At 44.1% G+C, this 23,355-nt stretch overlaps 1 protein-coding gene and 1 non-coding gene across 3 annotated transcripts in view; one reads left to right on the forward strand and one right to left on the reverse strand.

Moving 5' to 3' along the window:
- Positions 1-23,355, forward strand: part of LOC139346829 (partitioning defective 3 homolog) — a 314,486-nt gene that overhangs the window by 61,571 nt on the left and 229,560 nt on the right. The window lies entirely within an intron of this gene.
- trnaw-cca (transfer RNA tryptophan (anticodon CCA)) lies at positions 4,246-4,317 on the reverse strand. Its single transcript has one exon. It is a non-coding gene; the product is annotated as a tRNA-Trp (tRNA).

The following is a 23,355-nucleotide window of genomic DNA, read 5'->3' on the forward strand; positions in this document are numbered from 1 at the left end:
GGATTGGGCCTGGGCCTGACTGAGCCTGTGTGTGTGTGTGTGTGTGTGTGTGTGTGTGTGTGTGTGTGTGTGTGTGTGTGTGTGTGTGTGTGTGTGTGTGTGTGTGTGTGTGTGAGGTGGGGGTGAAAGGAGAAGCCAGATAAAACATAGTGTAGCATCAGTGGGGCCCTCAGGCCGGACCAAGTGCACACTTCCTGTCTGCTGTTTGTGTCCGCTCACAGAGAATTGATTCATCTCTCCTGTGCGAGCTGACCCATCAATAGGAGCATCTCTGACTATAGTTTCCTGCCTCAGTGCAAATTCAAGCGTCTGTCAGGAGCGGATGGGCAGCAGATGAAAGCAAAAACATCCTCTCAGGAAACCTTGAATGAATGCTCTCAAGTCACAATTGAGGGGCTTCCTCAAGAATAAAGTAACAGCCAGTCTGAAAGACCCTCCGCACATCCATTTTAAATTTGGAGTCAGGGCTTTGTCATCGTAGAATCTTTCTCTTTTGTTTGCTTTCTTCAGGATTTGTATTTCACCTCATACAGTTCACACACACCTCATATGTCTAAATAAAGATAGAAATTCTAGAGGTGAAATGATTGGTTGAATAATCAGTCATGATATTTGGTTAATCGTTTGTCATTCTTAGAGCAAAATTGCTAAAGAAAAATCTGATTTTGACTTCTCAAATGTGAATATTTCTTAGATTTTGCAGTTGAAATGACAGCTCGATTCATTTAGAAAATAATGAGCAGATGAATTGATACTGAAAGTAAAGACTCCCAAGTCCATTAAAGCTGCTCATAAACTTCCATACAAGTTCATCTTAGTCTGCATCATCTTCATATTCTGCGTTGGGACATGAAATGACAGTTTGCTGGAATAGACGCTGACAAATGTCATGTGGCTAACTTTTTTTTTTACACATACTAAACACACTTAACAGGTACACACACTAAGTGAATAATCTGTCCTCTAACCCAGCCCTTGTTAGCTCTGAATCTGTAACACACCGCTGCTTCTCTCGCTCCAGCGAGGTGTTAGAAGACTCTTTTTAATTCTTACGAGTCACACTATTCATGCAAACTTTCCTGGGTATTAAGATCTGCACTCTGCTTGTAATGCTCCGTCTCTCGCAGCATGTGTGCAAAAGTTCTTTCAAGTTGCCTCAGCAAAGGAAATTCCTTCCAGACAATAATGCGCCCTGCATGCTTCATCCCCAAACGCATTTAGTTTTTAGCATCCCCTCGTCAAGAGGCTCCGTGAGCTGCTGACGAGCTCTATTGTTCGCAGTGTTTTGGCACCGTCTCGTCAAGGCAATCGCCGCGCGAATGCTGCGAGTTTAGCTTGCCGTTTTGTTTTGTTTGCTTTTTTTTTTTTTCCTCGTTGTTTACTCAGACATCTCAGTGAAAAGGTCGATTCCCCGTTGGGCCCACTTTGAAAAAATAACCACACTGTTTGAACTCGGCATCTGACAGCTACAAGTACCGCGCCTCCAATTTCTATTGTTGTACATAGTGTAAAAGCAGACAAGAAGCTTTTGTGGGATGCGAATCCTTCAGCATAAAGGTTACTCTTAATTGACAAAGCATCTGCGAGGCCTTTGACAGTTTCAAAGCGTTCAGCCTGCTGTTGAGATAAGAGGCAATGTTACCAGCTTTGAGCTGTGGCAGTGTGTTGGTACAAAGAGTTATAATGAGCTGCTCGTACGCAAACACGCACAGCCACACACACACACACAGACCCCGAGAAAAATGCACACCTACAAAATGAAACACACACTTGCACATATATTCCCTGGTTGGCCGTCCACTGGTCCTTGGTGATGAATGGAGCGAGAGGCCCAGAGTGCGAGGTCTGGCCTGGCTGACTGATAGAGCCATTGATTCTGGCTCTCCCTCTCTCTCTCACACACACACAGACACACACACACGCACTCCTATCTACGATGTGACAATGCTTCTTTTCAGGCCTCTTAATCGGCCCGACGTTGACTAATTGAATTCATTAACTGTGCGGCCGCCGTCCGCTCATTGTGCTCCCGGTTATTTACAGGTCCATTTAAAAAGCAACAATACAGAGGAAATGTCAGGTTATAGTTTGAATGACATTACGCGAAAGCACGGGTCTACAGCCGTGTGTGCGTTAGCGCTTGAGTGTCACATTTTAAAGACACACATGTACTGTTTAATAGCCGTGGATGATTAAGTGCGCAGCCTAAAAAGGAGCGGAGGAAAGCCCCCATTCGCTCCAATCGACTTTGTTTTATGGGCAGACAGTGACAAAGAAAATGAATCATAACCTACTTAACGTTTTGTGTGTGTGCATGTTCAAGTGTGTGTGCGCATGTCAGGCAGGGTTAACCAGCCTATAGGAGGAGGTGCACCCGAGGGAGGGCTTTTATTCCAAGCCAAATAAAATCCTACATCAAGCATGGTTTCAAAAGCCATCCCTGAGGCCTACTTAAGAAAATATCAACGCCCCATATTCCAGATCCAGGGAGTTTTCAGTTCTGGGAACGGCTTTCCCTCCCCTCCCTCCTGTTATTCCACAGACTAAGAACTATTTGGACGTGTCATGAAATATGCTTTTCTTACTCTCTCATTAGTTGCCTGTGATTTATTGAATTAATTTGGAGAGTGTAACATGTTGGAATAACACATTTGGTCATGGCCTTGCGGTGTTATAGATTTCAAGATTCCCCTGCATTGTGTTATGGTTTTATAATGACTCGCTCTGCTTTTATATATTGACCGACGTCAGTGCTTGTTTTAGAAGCTGAAAGCGGTGTGGGTGTCTCACGCGCAAGTCAATCAAACGCCAGTGGTGCAGAAGTTTAATTATTCACGTAAGTTTAATTACAGCGCTCTGATATTTTTATTCATTCAGCTTCCTGTTTTAATTTACTTGTGTTATGTTTGCAGAGCACAATTACCTCATCAGTGTGCTCTCTGTGCCTCTGTCTCTCGCTCCTCCAAACACATCAAGCGTTCGACAGCGCGCCCTGACCGTGTCGCAGCCCTGTGCTTAATTTAGACTACCCATGATGCCGCTCTGTTCAGGGCACGTCACGGGTGTTTGGCAGGGCAGCGCCGAATGGGGCCCAGGTGTGTGAATGAGCTCTATCCACACTCAGTAATGGCTTTTTTTTTTAGTGCCAGACACACACTCTACTCTCTCTTTCGCTAACACACACAGATTAAGCGTCTTGTGTGGAAAAACCAAGCCACGAGAAGACAAAACAGACTTTTCAGCTAACGTCCGTGTATTTTCTTACACGTGTTTTAACCTAATTTCCTTGTAGTGGACCACAGGAAGTGCTTTAGCGGGTCAGGGGGTCAGATGGTTAACATGCTGGATGTGATCACCTCAGGGTGAGAGGGCTTTTCTGAGCGGTGGGTGCTGCATTGCAGAGGAAATGTAAGAGCAACAGGGGACAAAGGAGGAAGTGCTAAGAGGACAACCATTACATCGCCATGAATCGTGGCTCTGTGTGTATTTAGCGCCCTTAGATGTGTCACCCCCAAAAGCGCCTCACAGCAAAAGAAAGAGATGAAAAATACAAGTAGCTGCACACTTGAAGTGAAGAAAGAGGGATGAAAAGGCAGGTCTGAAGGCACGTACATCTCGTCAGGCCCAATTAACTGCGGGAATATGAGCCCAGCTTAGGGCCGGGGAACCTGCCTCTCAAAACCTCCTTAGAAACGTTGAGCGGAAGCCACGCGCATACTAAAAGGATTCCAGAGGTTAGGCGTTGTAATTGAATAACCCGCCTATGTCTAGAACTGCCTCAAGCAGTAATTCGTCTGACGGAACCGGCCTGCTCTGGACAGCTGTGACCATCTGTTATTAGGATTACAGGACAGTAGAAACCTTAACGTCAGGTAGGTACGACTGCGAAAATGATTAGATGGTTAAGACGCACAAAAGAGCCTTGTGTCGCAGACAAGAACAAGAGCAGAGACGGTCAGGAAAATGCCGACATCTGTTCTTTCATAGGAAATTATTTCACCGAGGCATGATGGTGTTGTATTATTTTACCCGGGAGTGATGGACGTAAAATGGACGGAGGGATTTAAACTCGGCAAGGTAACACTGCTCAGGTTTCTGAAGTGAAACATTTTATTTTGACTGGCCTTTCATTGTGAGCTCTCTGTTTGTCGAGGCTCTTTTTTGTGTTTAATGTAAATGTAGCCACATCCTCTGCCATGTTGCAGAGCCTTTTTACACGGGCTTGGCACTGACTGTGAAAAGCTGTGACCCCGACGTGATTTGAACACGCAACCTTCTGATCTGGAGTCAGACGCGCTACCGTTGCGCCACGAGGTCCTCCTGCTCTCAAGGCCAAACCCATAATCTGATCTCGTTCGTGTGGGAATAGCAGCAGTTGTGAGGTCTGGTTGTGAATGCAGCTTTTCACTCACTAAAAAACTAGAACACTACCTGAAATAATTCAAATCAGATGTGGAGCCTTTCGTTTTTTTTTAAATCTACCACAGTTCAAAGCAAATTGCCAACGACTGCGTAAGAGCTCTTAGCCGTTTCCCTAATACATTAAGAAAAGAGCCGTAAAATTTTATAACCATATTAAAGAGGAAACCCCTTTCACTGTATTTCCTAAATTGAGAGTCCTAAGGCTTTTAACGAACCCAACTACATCCCAGATGAGCCCTCACTGTACTAGAGCTGACCAAACTGCAGTGAAACCAAGAAAGCAGTACATAATGTAATGGGGAAAAAGACCAAAAAGCAAATTGGAAATCCCGTGCATTAGTCTAAAGTTTCCAGAAGCCACGCTCACTTGTCGTACTTGCTTTTCTTTCAACCGTTCCCTTTTACGTCCCTCTCCCAGTTTCGCTTCTCTTTAGCAAGGCCTCATCTTCCATCATCCACTAAAATCAGTTGTTTTGGACCTGCAAGTATGAATGAAGTGTCTGTTTCTCTCTGTCTTCCTCGCTCTCTCTCTTGCCTTTTCTTTCACCGCTTGCCCATTTCTCTTTTCATCCTGGGTAAGTGCTGCAGTGTTTTTCTCATCACACTGTAGGACAGTAGAGCCGGTCTGCGGCCTGCCTTTCCCTTAAACCCTTACATTTGTTGTGCCAACTTCCATTTTGGCTCCCGCTTCGCTCTTGCACAGGCGCATCAGAGCGTAATGATGTGTTAAATACCTTCACCGGGTGTTTAACTATTACTACCTACTTGTGCGTACTGAGAGCTTAGATGAGCATGTTTAAATTCAAGCCATAGGTATTGATGGTCATTTGATTGCTGCTGTAGACTCTCCATATTGCTTAAAGGCAACAGATGAGCACATCATTTCAAGATGATTAGGAATACAGATGCATTCATGTGTGCATAAACACACATGCACGCACAAGCATTCATCATACACACTGTGGCCTTCCACTGTGTCTTTATGCAAACTACCACATTATATGTGAACAGTCCATTCCAGCAGTAACCTCTCTCCATAACAAATAGCTGGCCACCGGAGGGGAGCTCATATAAATACCTATTAGACGACCCAATTGTCTCACTGCCAGCTCAGGGAGGGCGCCCCAGCTGGCTAAATTGAGCCCTGACTGGCATTCATCAGCGTCCATTGTCATTCTTCCTCCTGCCTCTCTCACCGGAGGTAATTGACTGAAGAATAATGCCAGCCGATCAGTCCACCTATAGAGAGACGAGGCGTAGATTGATTAGCTCTAACGGCGGCGCGGTGAGCCGCACGGTGACTGAGATATTGTTATTCTCAGATATGAAACAGCCCTAATGGAGCTGGACAAGGACTGATGATCAGAGGGGATGGAATGGAATAAGAAAAGCACTTGAAATATTACCGCAGCTCGTTTACTTAAGTGGCACATTTTGCACAATGAAAAGGTTGAGCTTCTCAGCGTCGCTTGTCATATTTAGAGAGCAGGGGAGCAATAACGGGGTTTATTAGACTGACAGTCTGCCTGGATGCAGTCTTATTGCTGATGGCACTCTGGTGACACCCTAAACCAAACGTTAAAGCTGCACCAGACAGTTTTGTGCAGTGAGAGCTGAGAAATGGCAGCGAGACTGTTTGAAAACTTCATAACTCAGGTTTCCTGTGAAGGTGAGAGGAATAAGATCGAATGTCGGGATGTTCAGGCTTCTTTGGACTGTGAACAGCTTGTATTTTGAGATAAATGTTATTTTTCTGATAACCTGTAATGATAATTTACAGCTCTTTAGGCTGGTAAGATGAAAAATGGTAAGATGGGTTTATTAAAGGAGAGCAGAAGTCACACTCACTTTACTGGCTGGATTAACAACTTTGTTCACAGTGTTTAGACTCTTGCTATGCATAAATATGTATGTGTGTGAGTGTGTGTCTGCGTGAATCTATACTGTGTCTGTCTGTGTTAATGGATTCACTCCAGTGACTGAGAGCTGTGTCTGTCCCTGGAGGGTGCATAGTACTTCTGCACTGCTCCGCTCATTTAAATCACATCCCTCCCGGATGCGATGGCGTGCACCGTCTCCAGATTAGCACTGCCCTTTTACGCACATAAACATTTAGGCGCAAATATACACACTCATACGGGCGCATGCATGCACTTGCAAGTCATGACTCTCTTTTTCAATCTCTCTGAAAATCACATTAAAGCGCTGCAGTATGAGAGCTGAACTCACAGCCTATAAGCCCTCACTCATTAGCCCAACCCTGCACTGTCCGTCCTCTGGAGTCCGTCTTGCCTCACTCTCACACAGCTCAGAAAGAGCTGGAGACAGGCATGTTCAGAATAAGATTCCAGACTCCAAGCTGTTGCTTAAACAGGCTTAGAGAATGCCTCTTTAAGGAGAAGTAGAGTTTATCTTAGCAGACGCTTCAGTCCACTTGTTAATGCTTCTGAATTTGGTACAGAAGTTCTCAGATTCAAGGCTGAGCTAAAATGTTGTTTTTGAGATATTTAAGATAAAATGTTTGCCAACTTTTCCCTTTTTGATGAATTATTTAGCGTTTTTTCAGATGATGCTGACGCTTCTGCTCAGCCGTGTGATGTGGGCCGCATCGGCGATGCTGTATTGCAGGGTTGGTTTTGGACTGGTGTGCGTCCACACAGGGATGCAGCCAAGACGAACTGAAGACAAACAGAACTTTGTGTTCTACACGAGCTAACCTCCACGCTAACCTTCATGTCAGCGATGCCAACTGAAATTATTGCCTCTAAAATGACATGCATCTTTCATTTTTACCACAATCTATGCCCTATTTACACACTGCTATTCACAGTGTAAGTTCATTCAGCCCCCTGTGCTATTCGCCTATTGGTACAATCTGTTTCCTCCTATTCTACTTTTTCCCAAGGCTGCCCTTGAGAGAAAGAGAGACAAAGAACAAGACAAGAGACACAGAGAGAGAGAGGGAGAGAGAGAGAGAGAGAGTTTCTGCTGATGAAAGTGACAGTGACACTGGGCTTATTGCCTAGTCAAACACACACAGCCACCGCCACATGCAGCCTGACCCAGTAATAGAGGCCAATGAAATCTGCTCATTGGGAGCAGGGGACCCGATCGTCGGTGCGGTAACTGAGCCGAAACAGTCTCATTCTGCTGCTGTCATACACAGAAAATGGGCTGACTTCAGTCACAGCAGCGTAAGGCCCTGCGAGGTTCCTACCGCTTCTCTGCTCCAGCTCGCTGTGACACCGGGGATGAAAATTTATGCTTTTACGTTGTGCAACCCAAACGGATGTGACATGCAATTTCACCTGGAATGAACACAAACTGTGTTTTTATAGAGTTGTACTTTTCTTAAAGTCAAAGCCACGCGTAGAAAGGAAGGAAGGGCCGGGCCTAAATTTGACAGGGACGCAAACAGACCTGCATCCACCTCGTCGATGCTGGATGGTATTTTTCATCCTCTTCCTTTGTTTTCCACCCTGTAATCAGATTGTACTATAATGAGGCTGTAGGGGAAGAGGAGGACAATTATGTGTTCAAAATGAGCTCAGCTCCTCTGTGGAAAGCTTTTTTTTTTTTTTTTTTTGCCTTTACGTGACTGTGGGAGATGCTGCTTGGAAATGCTCCAGATTGCTCCCCACAGGGCTTTAACGCCACTCTCTGCTGATTGCTTAGTGTGATTGCAGATTGAATCCGGACATGCAAGTGATTTTGTGTCATTTTGTCAAACAGTGCTAAAAACAATGGTCTGACAAACTCAAACCTTCGCTTGGAGAGGGCTGTCGTCCCTAAAGATGCAGGTGTGCAGCAGGTCAGCTGGCTCTCCCAGTTCCTCCATTATAAATCCCAAACCCAGTTACCCTGAATGGTACAGTAGGCCGCTGTGGTTGTACATGTCATGGATTACGGTGGGTTTGGAGATGAGCTACTGTTGCCCTTTCTAATGTAATTTTCCAGCCATCATAAGGAACAGTTGCCTGCTGTCATGATCTCATGCAGAGCACTGCAAAAAGGATTTGCAAGGGTCAAATGGGAAAAATCTTTGCAGCAGGCAGCAGTTGTCAGCAAGCTGAATATGTTTTTTATCACCTCAGTTTTATTGTCTCTCTGTTGAACCACTCTGTTTGTATCCAAGAAGGGGCTGCACATCATCAGCTAACTTTATTTGGCATGCTGGGATCCTCACTTTCACCATTTTGACTGAAGAATAAACGAAACTTCATTTCTTGGCTGAATAAAAAAGGCAGATGAAAGTAAACACACAACAACAACAACAATGTGTTTATGTCTGCTTTCTCCCTCCTCCTCCTCCTCCTCCTCCTCCTCCTCCTCTGCCATCTCTCTGTGTGTCTTGAGGGGCTTGGAGAGCCGAGGAAAACCCTCTTTTCTGGAACCTTATCTTACGCGCAGCTTGCCCTCATGCAAACATCCCGCAAATGCCTCAAGACACACTGACATTAGCATAATTTCCAATTTGCTATGTATTTTTTTTTCTTTTTTTTTTTTCATATGTTTACTACCAGTTCCACATCAGCAGAAATGCACAGTTAATATCGAGGACCACTGTGGCTGCTTTTAAAACTAAGTTCAAATTCAGGTCTTTATGGATGCAGATGAGGGATTAAACTCAGGAAACAGCAGCAATATCCATGCAGAACAATAAACTGCCATAAAATCCTGCTTATGGCAGAGAGATATTCAATATACTTTGTCATCAGAATCATCCACAAAAAAGGGAGGACTTGACAATATTTGAGTAAAGTACTGATTTTCAGATTTTCTCCATTGTTTCGCCCTCTTCTCATTTTTCCGTTACCCATCGGCCTTTTCTGTCTGTCATTTTTGAACGTTGTCCATGTCACTGGGCCCATTTTACTTTGCCATGTTCACCATTAGTTAATACATCTCTCTTTTTTCTCTGTCGTCCTCACTACTGTACAGAACATCTCAATTGCTGTCTTTTGCTCTTGCTTATGCTCTCATTCAGCCCCTCTCACTCTGGCTCTCATCTGTATTCACAATTCCATCACACTGCAGTCTTCTCTTCTCTTCTCTTCTCTTCTCTTCTCTTCTCTTCTCTTCTCTTCTCTTCTCTTCTCTTCTCTTCTCTTCTCTTCTCTTCCAGGAAGTGATCCTGGGTTGCCTGGATACTTGTTTTCTCCGCTCTGTAAAAGGGGGCTGGAGGATAGAGGGGATAGACAGCGGGAGGATGGACGGATTCAGTGAAGGGGGTCAACAGCCACCACCACGGGGCTACGAACCCACTGAAGGCAGACAGCTGAAGGAAAAATGGGGAGAAAGGGGAAACAGAGGGGGATGGGGACGGCTGCCAGTCTGCTTGTTACAATCCCTCCTTATTTATCCAGTTCCGCTCTCTGTCTGTGTTTCTGCCAGATGTATATCAAGCAGCACCGTACAGTACACACCTTTAGCGTCAGCTGTCTGTGCATTTGCTTCATATGTCTCATGTGAAATATTGATAGTGGAGGTAGCAAGAGAATGGAACTTCATCTACAGGTGAACCTCTCCCCCATCACCCCCATAACAACACATACACACACACACACACACACACACACACACACGCACACGCACACGCACACGCACACGCACACACGCACACCTCTGTATCGCCACTGATCTTTTCATTGTGCCCACCACAACCCCCCACCACCCCTCATTTCTTCCTTCATAATAACCCATGCCAGTCTCTGTTTCCAAGACAACCACTCCTTCAACCTTCATGGCTTTGCTGCCAATAGCATTGCTGATGATCTCTCTCTCTCTCTCTCTCTCTCTCTCTCTCTCTCTCTCTCTCTCTCTCTCTCTCTCTCTCTCTCTCTCTGTGTGTGTGTATGTGTGTCCATGTATTACACAATGTGACAAAGCAGGTCCCTGTAATTAAATTTGAGGAATGTAAGTCTATGCAATGTCCCCAAAAGTGATGGTGTGTGTGTGTGTGTGTGTGTGTGTGTGTGTGTGTGTGTGTGTGTGTGTGTGTGTGTGTGTGTGTGTGTGTGTGTGTGTGTGTTTGTGTGTGCGCGCGTGCGTGCATGTGCATGAGAGAGAGAGAAAGACACACACACACACACACACACACACACACACACACACACACACACACACAGATAAATACCACTGAAAGTGCTCTTTCTGCTCTTTCTTGTATGAGATATTGAAGATCAAGAGTCAGTCAAGATTGAAAATTGATTTCTGATGTATTGTGTCTAGCTTGGCCCATAGAAAGGTGCATCCTGGGATATATTAGGGGATGAACTCATTAAAACTTTCTCAGTTGACCCAAACTGAAATAGCACAACACTCATAGAGTATAGAACCTGTTAACAGCACAGTGACTTAACTTGTGTCTGAACAGGGTAAATAAATGGGACATTTTCTTTGTATATGTGTGATAGTATGATTGGATTTGTTTGGGCGAATCCCTTTTCACGTATCCTCGATCTTTATTCAGCTGTGCCTGATCCACTCAAATCTCACATGGGTTGTGTGTTGATATTAACTCGCCTCTTCTCTCTTTGTCTTCCTTCCCGGTGCCTTGCTGCTGCCGCTGCTGCCGCCTGCCGTGTGGGTATCTGTTGCTGATCCACCAGGTAAGTTATTTCATGCTCCTTTCTCTCAGAAGCCTCTTTCATCTGTATGTTCACACCAAGAGCCAGCCGGTTATGACCATAAAGAGGGCAGACAACACGCAAACACACACTCAGCGCCCCCTTGATCAAACGTTTCCTCCTTTCTTCTCCATCTACGCCTTCCCTCCTCGCTGGCTCTCACCACGGAGTTGCTATTTTATCCCTTCCTCCTGGTGGGCGTCTGTTATGTTATATTATTATGGGATGTTTGCCTGTCCCACTCCACAATAAAGGGCCCTGCTCGTGCTTGTGTGTGTGTTTGGTGGGAGACAAGGGTGTTGATGAATGGGCTGTCAGTGCAAGATCCAGATGGAAGCAGGGCTTGTCTAATAGGATTCCATGAAGACAGCGATCCCAGTGGGGTGAAGAGAGGAGTGGCCACGCCGGCCAAGCGAGGAGGGGGTTGCAAGAGTGTGTTAAAAAGCTCAGAGGAGAGGCAGGAGATGTTGATACAGGTGCACACATATACATATTCATACATATATGTATGATATTCACATGTACAATGTAGGCTGTGCATAATTGCATTGGTGCATGCATCGTGTGTGTTGTGCAAATAGACAGGCATGTATATGCATGCAGATGTGCACTATTCACACTGTATGTACATACACTAAAAACACACACGCACAAACATCTATCGAAGGTTTTACATGTTGTGATTATCTCGCACTGCATACTGCAGGAAAAGGCACAGCCAGTGTTTTAAAGGGCACCTTGTGTTCAGAGGATTTCATTGTGTTTCTGTATTTGCTGCATGGTAACAATTTATGCCTTACTTAATATTAGTATACAGTGATTTGGTGGTTATTGAGGGAAAACTCTTAGTCAGTGGTCTATTAGTTGTAGAATATGGTCATGCAGAATATGACATTAGTAAGTGCTTGATGATGACCAATAAAGTGCCAATGTGCTTCCAGTATGTATGCTAATTAGCATCTTGTAAATGGTCAGTATGTGTACTGTAATATAAAGTGTTACCCACTGCCATCTTAGTTTGAACGTGTTGATCAAGGAATAGTTTCTTTCCTTTAACAGACTGATCTCCCATCTTGCTGAAAGAAATCAATGCTCAAGTAGAAATAAGAAGATTAGATTAAGATCATAGTATAACCCACTCAGCATGTGTGCATTGACGCACACATGCACAGACACACACTCTCTGTGTGTCTATCTCCTGCTGCCCATTCTCTGAAACAGTCATTTCAACAGGTCATTTCATCTGACATTGTGTCATTTTGGCTGAAATCTGATGAGAAGTTGAGATTATTTCGAGTTGATCAGAACTTGAACATTGAAGTGAATTGGCCGTTATTTTCTTCATACCTGTGGAATGATTTGTCTTTGATATTGGACACTACAGGACAAAGGAAATAAACGAGATGATCTTCACTTCCAGGTTCTTTTTATGTAGGACTCCTAGGACTGGTATACTGTAGCCAAGCTGAACAGAATGAGTGAAAGCAGCCATTTAACGATCGTTGTAAGCTGCTCGATAGATAAAACCACGTCTATTGATGCACCTTACTGTATGTAGCCTTGTCCTCCTTCGGGTAGGGTGGGGGGATGAGGGTCTCCAATCCCCAAGTGAGACTGAGATTTCATGCTAGGTGTATATTCACAGCAGACATTGTGACCTGCCATGGTAGAAGAAGCACAGATGTCACTAACAACAGTAACAATGGCCCTCTTCTATTCAAGTGTCACATGTCCACATTCAAGTGCATGCACAGTATCAGGACCCTGAAACTCAAACAAATGGAATTCAGCCATCACTGTTGTTGTTATTTACACCTGTGCTTTCCCTGCTGTGCCTAACGTGAAAAGGCTATTGTGATGTTCATGCTGATCGGTCTTTCTTTATTTCTTTACAAAAGAATGAGAATCTTGGTAGAACTGATTCCTCTACATGCCCTCTACTCTTTCTATCCCAGCTTCCTTTATTTTGGAAGGACTGTGTCCTCTTCCTGTTTTTCAGATTTGCAGTCTGATGTGTTTGTTCGCAACATGTTGTGCAGCTTAGGAACCCATCTTTTCAGCAATAGTTATCACACTAATGCATTACTATTAAGATAATAATGATCTGTTGATGCTGAGCTGCTATTAGTCAGACATTAATGTCTGACGAAATAAGCCGAACGTGCAGCAGGTTTTAAAATTCTAGTTGTTTGCTAGAGGACACATTCGTCGGGAATTTCTCATCTACCACCTATTTAGCATAACAGGCTGTTTTCCAGCATCAGTTTGTATGCTAAGTGGACCTCACACAAGCTGTTGGAGATTCTGCTGTTGGCGAGCAGTCAATGGCCACATTAGCAGCTGTATAGCACTTTGACGCAGCTTGAGGATCTTAAAGGCATCAAAATCCAGTAATATCAGACAAGTGTCATCAACACCACTGCCCACTTCTGCACAACATGATCCAAATAAAAGCGCCCTTTACAGAAGGAACTCGTGCCAGTCAGGGTGATTGATGGACATATTTCCAGCTGAGGAGGTCTGGTGGGTCAAATTTATGTATCAATGGAATTTCATCAATTACTATAAAAGCTTGTCATGAACTTACAGCAAATGTTTAAACCCAATTTCTTTTAAATCAACGGTGATGATTGCATAAAGCAGAGAATATTTCATCATGTAGCACTGTATGCAACGCGGTTAAAAGCAGTGCACACAAGACAAAAAGAAGTCAAAAACAAAGATGAATCCAACAGATTCATGCTTTACTGGTTTAAAGGACCCTTAAACACACAGAGAGACGTCTCAAAAATGACCGTTTTAAGTAAATTCATATAGTTTATTGAAGCAAGGAACAATCTCTGGACACCAGTGGAGCTACTGAGTAGACTTCATTTAAAGTTCCCTTTTTCAAGACCATTATGAAAATCAAAAGCAAAAAAAGTCCGATTTTTTTGTTTGAAAGAGAGATGATTTGTAAATTTTTTATGAGACTGCGTTACTTTAGACTTAACAACCTTACTAGCAAGCCAGTTAAACAGCTTGCTTTACAACCTCAAGCTCTTCTTGCATCAGTGCTGAAATGATATGCAGGAAAGAGTGAAAGGTACGATCACACCAGTGAAAAGATGGAAAAAAAAGACTGCCGTAATGTATTCAAAGTATTTCAGTGTCATTGGCACCTCAAGGATCTGCAAGCAGGGTGAAAGCTGTATCCCTTTTCCAAATTAGAACAGCACCTCGGAGACTACAGTAAAACCAAAACTCGGAGCCTCTTTTGCTTAGCGTAGTGCAACATGATGAAAGCATCTTTGTCTTTCTTTCACGTCGGCCTATGTCATACTCTCCGTTATTGCAGCTGCTTCTTTCTTACTCTTTCTTCTTCTCTTTCCTTTCTCACTGTAAAAATCTTGCAAAATATTCTTCGAGCTTTCTGTAAATGAGACGTGTTCTCAGCTGGTCGGATCCACGGCAACAATGGATCTTATTCATTTTCCGTCATTCAGTTTGGATTGGCCAGTTTGGGGTTACGCTGCATGGGTTCACTTTGCTGCTGTTCTACTACACACACATGCACACTGTCTCTTTCTCCGCCCCTCTTCCTCCATCTCATTTTCCTCTAATTGATGGATGCCATCTCTTACCCCTCATCCAGCCTCTCTGGCAGCTTTTAGATGCTTTTAATGGGAGCTCAGAGGACAACCAGCTCCATCTTTCTTTCCTTCTTCTCCTTCAAACTAGCAGCCTTCAATGGGTCTCTTGAAGACCATTGTGTGTCTGTGTTTGTGAGAGAGAGAGAGAACCAGCTGTGAAGTGCGCTAATAGGCTCGCCCAGCCCGATGTCGCCGTCTTGCACGGTCACCGCTTCCATCTCCACCCCGCCGCTCTCATGCCCGATGGGAACTCAAGCAGCCTTCTCAAAGAGAAATAACACTCCGGCATTGTTAACTGAAGAAAAAGAGAAACACGAGGAGGCAAAGAGAAAGAGAGAGCAGTGGAGGTGAAGAAAGACTCCCTGTGCACCTGCTATTATAACTGTTACATTACTCCTGTGTAGATGTGAGTGTGCTGGATTACATTTACACCTGACATTAAAAACACTCCTTCGGTGTGCACTGAAATTACATTCCTCCTGTCACTTCCTCTCAATGTGCCCATCCTTCAGCTTCGTCTCTCTCTTGATACCCACACTCCGGCGTTCCTGTCACTCATATTTGACTGGTACGTCAGTTACCGAATTGCTCTTTGTGTAATTTGGACGCATTTCCATCTCGTACACACATGTGAAAGTTTACTTGCATCGTTGGATTGATTTAGATGGGGTTCATTTCCTATCTGGAGTGAAGATGGTGAACAAGGCATTTTATGAAGCAAGGTCAAAGTACAGTGGAAGGCTAAAAGAGGGGATGGAAGCTTTTTTTCTGTCACCACCAGTTAATTTTGTCGTGTGCAGTGCTTTGTTCATGACCCGTCAGTGAGCTGATCAAAAACATGCATAACCAAAGGAGATGAAGGGGTGTATCAAACATACTCTCCTCTGCCTCTTTCTTTCTCTCTCTGACACACAAACAAACACACACACAGTCACTGCACTGTCTGAATCTCCCTGTGTTGGCCTTCTGTAGCTCGACTCAGTGAGCCCAGGCTAAACCTCTCAATTCAGTCGCCCTCAATTCATTAACTTTATGATCAGAAACGATGTTAGCTCGGCAGTATGCAGTGCATTAAAAACAATGCATGTATTCATACTTCATACTGGCATTATTTATGAAGAAGGGATAAAAGTTGTTTGGCTTGTTAGCATAATAGTGTCTAATTACCAATATATGAGGTCTAATAACCATTAATTGTTTGGCTTGAAAAGCAGTCACACGGTATCACCCATCATTCTGTCTTTATCACACTCTCTTTCCTAGCTGTCTTCATCTCCTCCCTTGACATCCCCAACCCACCACCACCACCACCACTCAATATTACAGCACTAATACTGCCACTTCATGTGCAAATATTTGAGTCTGCCGTCAAATCCCTAAATCACACCAATCAATCTCCCAGATATTACCGTTCAACTGAAGACCCTGGGACAAGCGCATTGATTTGAACGTTTTCCTAGACATATCCTTTCCCTGCGGATATATCAAATCAAAGCTTTTTTAATATTGGGTAAATATTCCCTTCATCCACTCTCGGGGTGACAAGGGAGGCTTGTCTGTTGAAGGAGGAAAGCTGTTGAAGTTGGACTGCTATCACACGACAATAACTGCCAGCGGTTTTCTTACCTTGCGTGGTCTCCTAGCTGCTGTTGATGCCTTGTTTTTGCGTTCACACGTAAATGCATTTAAAACACAGAGAATCCAGATCACCCTCTGATGGCGCCTGAAAGTGCACCCAAAGAACAAGCCTGACATGTTTGAGGGTGGATAACAAGAAAATGTCTGTAGCCTGCATATCATCAGGCTAATTAGGCAGAGCCAGGCATTCTGAATGCATAGCTAATGAACGCCTTCTCCATCTCTGCCGGGATCACCCGGCACATCTAATGGTCACATAAATTCTCATTTATAGGTCATAATCTGTCATTTATGTACATGGGCTCCCCCAATTAGAGTCCTGGGCCCTTCAGACTGATGCCTCTCTGGGGGATTCACAGCTCTGGTACCCTGGCACTCACAGAGACCCATTAGTGACAAACTCTGACCTGGCGTCCAAACCGACCCCAGAGCACTGTGGATAACCTGGCTCATTAATGACGCCTGCACTGGGGAATGGTTCCAGGTGCTTGTTGTGAGTGTCCTGTGTGTCTGTCGGCTGAAATGGTAAGAGGCTGGCGAGAAACCAGCATTGAACCTGGGACAACGAGGAAGGGGCATGAGCAGCAGGAGCTTGGTTTGGCCGTGCTTCTTCTGCTGCCATTTACAATTCTACTGCTGCCATTTTGCTGGACAATAACTATTCTGCTTTCAATGGACCACGTGGGCCAAATTAGAACTGTAAATAGATCATAAACCTGGACAGCATTCTTCCTCTCTTTAATTAGAAGAAAGAATGTGAATTGCCAATGAATGGAGACATTTAACTCTGTCCCACTGGAATCACCTAAAGGCCAAGCAAACACATTCCCATGACCCCAGCAATGTTGGGAGTGGGGGCATGGTCAGTCACAGAAAGCTCTGGGGAAAGAAACAGACTAGTTAAGTTTTAATTAAGCACTCACAGCAGTCTCCCGCCAGCGACTGTGAGACAGAATGTATGTAGCTTTCCCTGCACTGTAGCGTCCTCTTATACCCAAGACTACGGATCACTGCTACTCTGCATGCTTATTTGTGTTTTGCACTTTTTTTTGTCTGCTTTTGTCTTAGTCTGGCAGTGACATGTGAAGCATTACTGCATTATGACTGCTGCAGGGGGTGAGGACAGGGGGTCATTTATCTTTAAACCTCTGCAAGAGGAATGGTCTTACACACAGGTTTCTTCTTTAGAAATGTCTTCTCTTGCTTGCACCCTAGTTTGGAATTTGCCCAGGTTTATTAGCAAATACAACGGCACACCTCTTGAATGCATTGCTGTCGTGAAGCGAATAAGAAATATAAGCGTACGTGGCTTTTAGTGCATTCACTTATTGAAGATAGAGCATTTGATTTGGCATTTCTTTCCTAATTTGCTCCGTGTAATTATAGCTTTGCCAGTTTGTCAGCAGTGTCTCTTAGTATCATTCTGCTGCATAAGGACCTGTTCATTTTAATATATTAGCTTTTGTAGCGTCACTCTCATGCTATTTCTTTACACTGGCACTGCCTGCAGAGAAATGTGGACTAAAAAAGATCCAGCATCTACAGTGAGTCACAGTGTCAGACACTGCTAAGGTCAAGTTAGTTTTAATGGAAAAGAAGGCCAAGCTAAGACGTGAAAGTTGAACTGCCCACACTGTGATGACCCCAGGACGACCCTGGCTAGTTAGCCCCTGTTGACCCATTCCACATACAGTACAGGCCACTGCTTTCCAGGAAGTCGATTTGGATGCTTTCAGCTCCAGCCTCCTCTGGAGACCCGTCTATTCTCCGTGGTATGTCATCCCAGTCACATTTTCTCTTTCTCTCACTCTTCTCCTCCCTCCTACTCTTTCTCCCTCTTCATCCTGTCTTTTTATGGTTCTTAGAAAAGATCTCAGAGAGACCTCAAAGTGCTGTTTTATTGAAAAGGAAAGCAGGAGGGCATCCCACTCCTGTCATCTCTGTCAAATGGTCAGTGCACACGGTTTACTCTGGAATGGAAGCATGTCTCATAGCAGAACAGGAAACAGAAAAAGGGTAAGAAAAGTAGGCCAGGCAACCAGTTCATAGCCCTTGGCTTGTTATTTAGTTAGACACCAGACTGTTGTAGTGTGTTGTAATCGCGGATTTACAGTAAAAGAGCAATATTTCCATTGCTTTGCCAGTATTTCTTGAACCGTCACTCGCAGGAAGGATGTAAAGTGAGCAAAATTGTACAGTCCAAGTTCTATTTGTGGGCCGGCCAGCTGTGTTGCAACCTGAGCCCTCATATTTGATCCAGAAATTCAGTACAGGTCAGAGTCAGTGTGTGGGCGTTCAGTAATTTACTTCTTGTAAAGCACTCTCTGGAGGGGTTTTTCTTGGGTTTTGTTACCAAGACAAGGAGAAGAGGAGATGACTGTGTTGTGGTTCACCTCTAAATCTGTGGGAAAAACTCAAAGAGCACATTATTCGATGCCTCTCTAGGACACAAGCCAAACATACTGTCGTCTCTTATTTGAAAGGCAAAGTTGATCTGTCAATCTTCAGAGGATAAAAAGGGCAGAATAGTTAAAGATTGATAAAGCAAAGGGGTAACTCATAAATAAATTGCTCTTGGGAATATGAAAAGTCACAGTCAATGTTCTAGTTTGAAAACAGGGCAAGAGCAGGTTGGATAAACATAACACGTCGCTGGCCTTGTGTCATTAACTGACAAGTCAAACCCAGCAGTCGTATTGCTCTTAGCACTGCAGCGGTGTGTTTATTCACTGCACTGAAGGAGTCATTGAGGCTTTGATGTGGCCTTGATTCTGCTATTATATTCTTGTTGTCATTCATCCCTCAGATGACACTGCAGTCTTCACTGGTTAGTGGTTAGCTCTGAATAATGCATAATAAGTAATGAGCTACCCAAATGGATCAGTGGGCAGTCAGTTAGGCTGGGCATAAAGCAATCAATTATTTGATCAATAGCCCTCATTAGTTCATCATATAGTTAAACTGTATATATGAGCCTCTGGTTGGAATAAATTATAGCCCACAGAAGGAAATTGGATGTCTGGCCCGCTTGAATGTCTGATGTCGCCTTCTTGTGAGAATAATGAGAATACAGACATTCACAGGGGATCAAGTTTGATGCACTCATATCCATATTACTTACTATCTCACCATATTGTCATTCTGTTTCTCCATAATCTAATGTTACTGATGTTCTCACTGTACATGCAACATCAGTTCAATGTCTATCTAGCCACACACCAGTGCTGTGGAGCGATTTTGGTGTAGTTGCTGCACAGGGTATTGCAACTTCTGCTGTTGTCACATGATGCACACTGAACCAAAATAACATTTGGAAAGTCGATACATACAACAAAAGATTTCTTTGCAATTATTTGGGTCGGGAGCCAACAGGAAGTCAGGCAGCTTGGCCAGTGGAAGTCTAAAGTGTGAATGCTCTCAACTGGCTTGGCTGCAGACGGACTCTAGAGCGCATGCTCTACAGGCTTTTTAACTCCTGAAGGACATTACTTCACACACATCTATTGTAATCACTCAGACCCAACTGTTTATGTGTGGAAAATTACTCAAAAAAGGTTGTATTATCTCACAGAATGGAATGCGTTTGAGGTAAAAACCTTTGCAGCACATGTGAAAATGCACCTTGTCTTCAAAGCCCTCTGCGAAGAGTCGTGCTGCGTGGCCGACTGTAATATTTCCAAGACAAGTTTTTAGATCTTGGTCGGCGGTCGTGATACCAGTCGCGGTTTTTCTTTGTGTTGGTGCTAATGAGTGCCGTGACATGCGTCTAACACTACCTCGCTGAAGGGGGCAATGCTGGGAACCTGAGCCAAGTCAAAACCGCTGGCGCCAACCCAACATAGCGACAATCTGGATGGGGTGGAGCCTTCGGAGATCAGAGTGCAGCGCCGGCTTCGCCGTTTTTTCCCACGAGACCCTTAAAGTAAAGAAAAAAAATATCACAAAACAGCATACAGGACCACTGTGCGTTCAATTTTCAGTTCTTAAAAACTATTTCAGTGCAAGTTTATCCATTACGTTTTGGCCAACGATTTCACAAAGTTTGAATCTGTGGATGGAATTATTCTGGATTTGCCTTCCCCTCAATTTGTACTTACAATCATATGCAACCACTGTCTACCTCCCAATCATTAAGCTAACCAACAGTAGTCTCAGTTCCCAGCCCAGTGTCTTAAATCCCCTTCCTGCAATAAGTGGCCATGTTTCCTTCCTCTAATTGCATCCAGCCGTTTGGAATCAGACCTGAATGGTTGTCTAGGTGTTAATTGGTTTGAAGGACTGCTAACAGGAGACAAACACGAGAAAGGTGAATTAGCACGGTGCATGTGGCCCATAAATAGCATGGTGTGGCCTGGGTGCTGTCATGCCCTGTTTAGAGGTGTTCTGGATTATGTTGTACATTAGGTGGCCCTGGAGAAAAGACACACATGCACACACACTTATCATGTATCACAGAAACACACATGTTCTTTTGCAATCTTAACCTTTTTACATCGGGAGAAAGTGTAGATTTACAGTTAGCTAGATTTTCCAAGGACAGTTGGATGTTTGTAGTGCTCAAAATGGTAAAAAATTCACCCACACAGCTGACTCAAAGTTAATAAAAACCTCTTCCTCCTGCCATCGCTCATCCATAGTTGTCATAGTCACTCTCTTCCCATGGCACACAATTAATTCATAAAGTCTTTTATAAAACATGAGTTAGGGGTGGAAACATGGTCACACCACTCATGGAAAGCTCACATTTGGCTGCCTTGTCTTGTATCGCCTGTCTTTACTGTAAAGGAAAGATCTCCAGTGTTTCTCTTGCATCCTACCACGACTACTTTAGATCCAGCGCCAAAGTAATAATGCAGTTTAAATAGCCTGCTTTAGATGACTCTAGGATGACTGTGGTGTTATGGAGATACTGTGAGAAGACACTATTATGGAAAACGTCTGAGCAGTGATTGCTGTTAGATCTTTCAAATGCCACTTTATCCTACGCTCTAGGACTTGGACCTGTGCATAGTCCACAGCAAGTATTGAATCCACAGCTGGAGCTGAAATAAAACCTTCTTTGACAAAGACCTCAGTGTCAAAACATGACTTAAAGACCAGTCAATTTCAGTGCCTCTTCAGTGACTCCTCCAGCAAACCTTTATCAAAAGAAATTTTATTTGGAGTGCCTTTGTCAAGGAGCTCAGTAATTCAAATACCAGCATGGAAAACTGAGGAAAGGCAAACTTTGCCCTTTCCATTGTCCGGTTAACAGCTTCCCTTTCATGTCCTCAAAAAGTTATGTTCTCTGTATCTCCAGTAAAGTGTGGACAGGGTTTACACCTCGGGTTTTACTGACAATTTGTCGGGAATCACTGGTGTCACTGGTTGTCAAAGGCGGCTGCTTTCCTTGAGAAATCTGCTGATTCTGTACCTTGAAAGCTGCAGCTTACACATTTTCTGAAGGGGGAGATTATGCTCTAGGGAGGCTTTTTGTTGCACCTCAAGACACTACTGCCTTCCCCTCCTGCCAAGGCCTATTTTCCATGCCGATCAGCTGTCCACCTGCTAGAGGAGCTGACATTTTGGCTCTTGCCTCATGCTCCACTTTCCAAAGGAGCCTTTAAGAACGGCTGAGAGGATTTGCAGCTGTTTACAGCACAGGAGAAGCTGGATCTCCAGCTGGTGTTGGCATGGTGGTGGTACAGAGCAGGCTAGAGCTGCTCCTGCCAGAAACACTTGCCTCTGTGTTGTGAAAGGATGGAGTGTGAATGAACATTTCTCTTTCTGCATCGAGCTCTTTTTATGCATCTCTTTTTCTTTTTCCTTGAGTTATTTTCACATCTGCCTGTAATGCTCAGATCCCACAAGGGGTGTCCAGAAGCAATGATCGGAGTCTGACTTGCTCAAGAACTTTTTGATTGACTGGTATCAGCGGCTGTACATGTCAACCTGAAGGGTTTTCAGGGCATTTTATACCTTTATTTGCCGACATTAGCGAGATGGCATGGAGTGAAATGGGGAATGACATAGAAAAAGGTCCCTAATCAGATGCAAACCAAGGATGTTTGTGATTGGTGCCATGTATTGTGTTTCAAGCCAGTGTTAACAGCCGTGACAATGGAGGGGTGCTATGTTAGGCCAGACTTTCCACGGACTACATCTATTCTCTGATACACAATGATAACCTTTACACTAAACACAAGTGATAACACTAAATAGAAGTGATAACACTCCTTGACCCTGATCCATTTTATATTAGTTTACTTCTGCCTGTGCTACAGCCTCAGGATGGGCACCACCTCTCTTTTAACCTAAACTCTTCATAATTCAGGCCCCATCCCTAATCCACCTCCTTATCTTCTCAGAAGAATCTCAAAATACAACCACAGAAAGCCCTTGCTTAAAACATCAAGCAGCAGTATTGTTTCTCACTAATTTAGAGGTAAAGAGCACGATAACACGCAGAAACAGACTCGCTCACTCACACCTATAATCATTTCCTCACACCCCTAGCTTTGGTCCTTTCCTCTGTGTCAGCCACTGGCTCCATGTCAGTCTAATAGCATAGCAAATGAACTGTAAGGCTTCAGTGGAGAAGCTCATTTATTGCCCCATACTCAGATGATGAACTTTGCCAAGAGTGCCAGGTAAAAAAAAAGTCTACCTCCTTGAAATTGGCTAAGTAATATACATGATTTGTTTAAAGTGATATTGAGGTGAGAAGTGAACAGTGATGTGAAGAAGGACAGTCGTGAAGGTGAGTTTTGAATAAGAAAAAGTGAAGAAGCAGAGGCACAGAAATAAAAGCTGAGTTAAGCAGAGAAAACAAACGCAGGGCCAAAAACTAAAAAACAAAAAACGTGTCTGAAGAGATGGAGAGGAGGATGACATTTGGACTGACAAGACTAGCGAATATGGGTGTTGATTCCCAGGTTGTGGACTGGAGAGGTGCAGAGCCTCTCCTCTCCACCCCTGACAGCGGCTGACAGCATGATCCACCGGCTGATTTACATTCATGCCACCATGTGCGAGTTGGCGCTGAGCTCTCTGCC

Source organism: Chaetodon trifascialis, chromosome 18 (genome assembly GCF_039877785.1).
Source record: "Chaetodon trifascialis isolate fChaTrf1 chromosome 18, fChaTrf1.hap1, whole genome shotgun sequence".
Lineage (NCBI taxonomy): Eukaryota > Metazoa > Chordata > Actinopteri > Chaetodontiformes > Chaetodontidae > Chaetodon > Chaetodon trifascialis.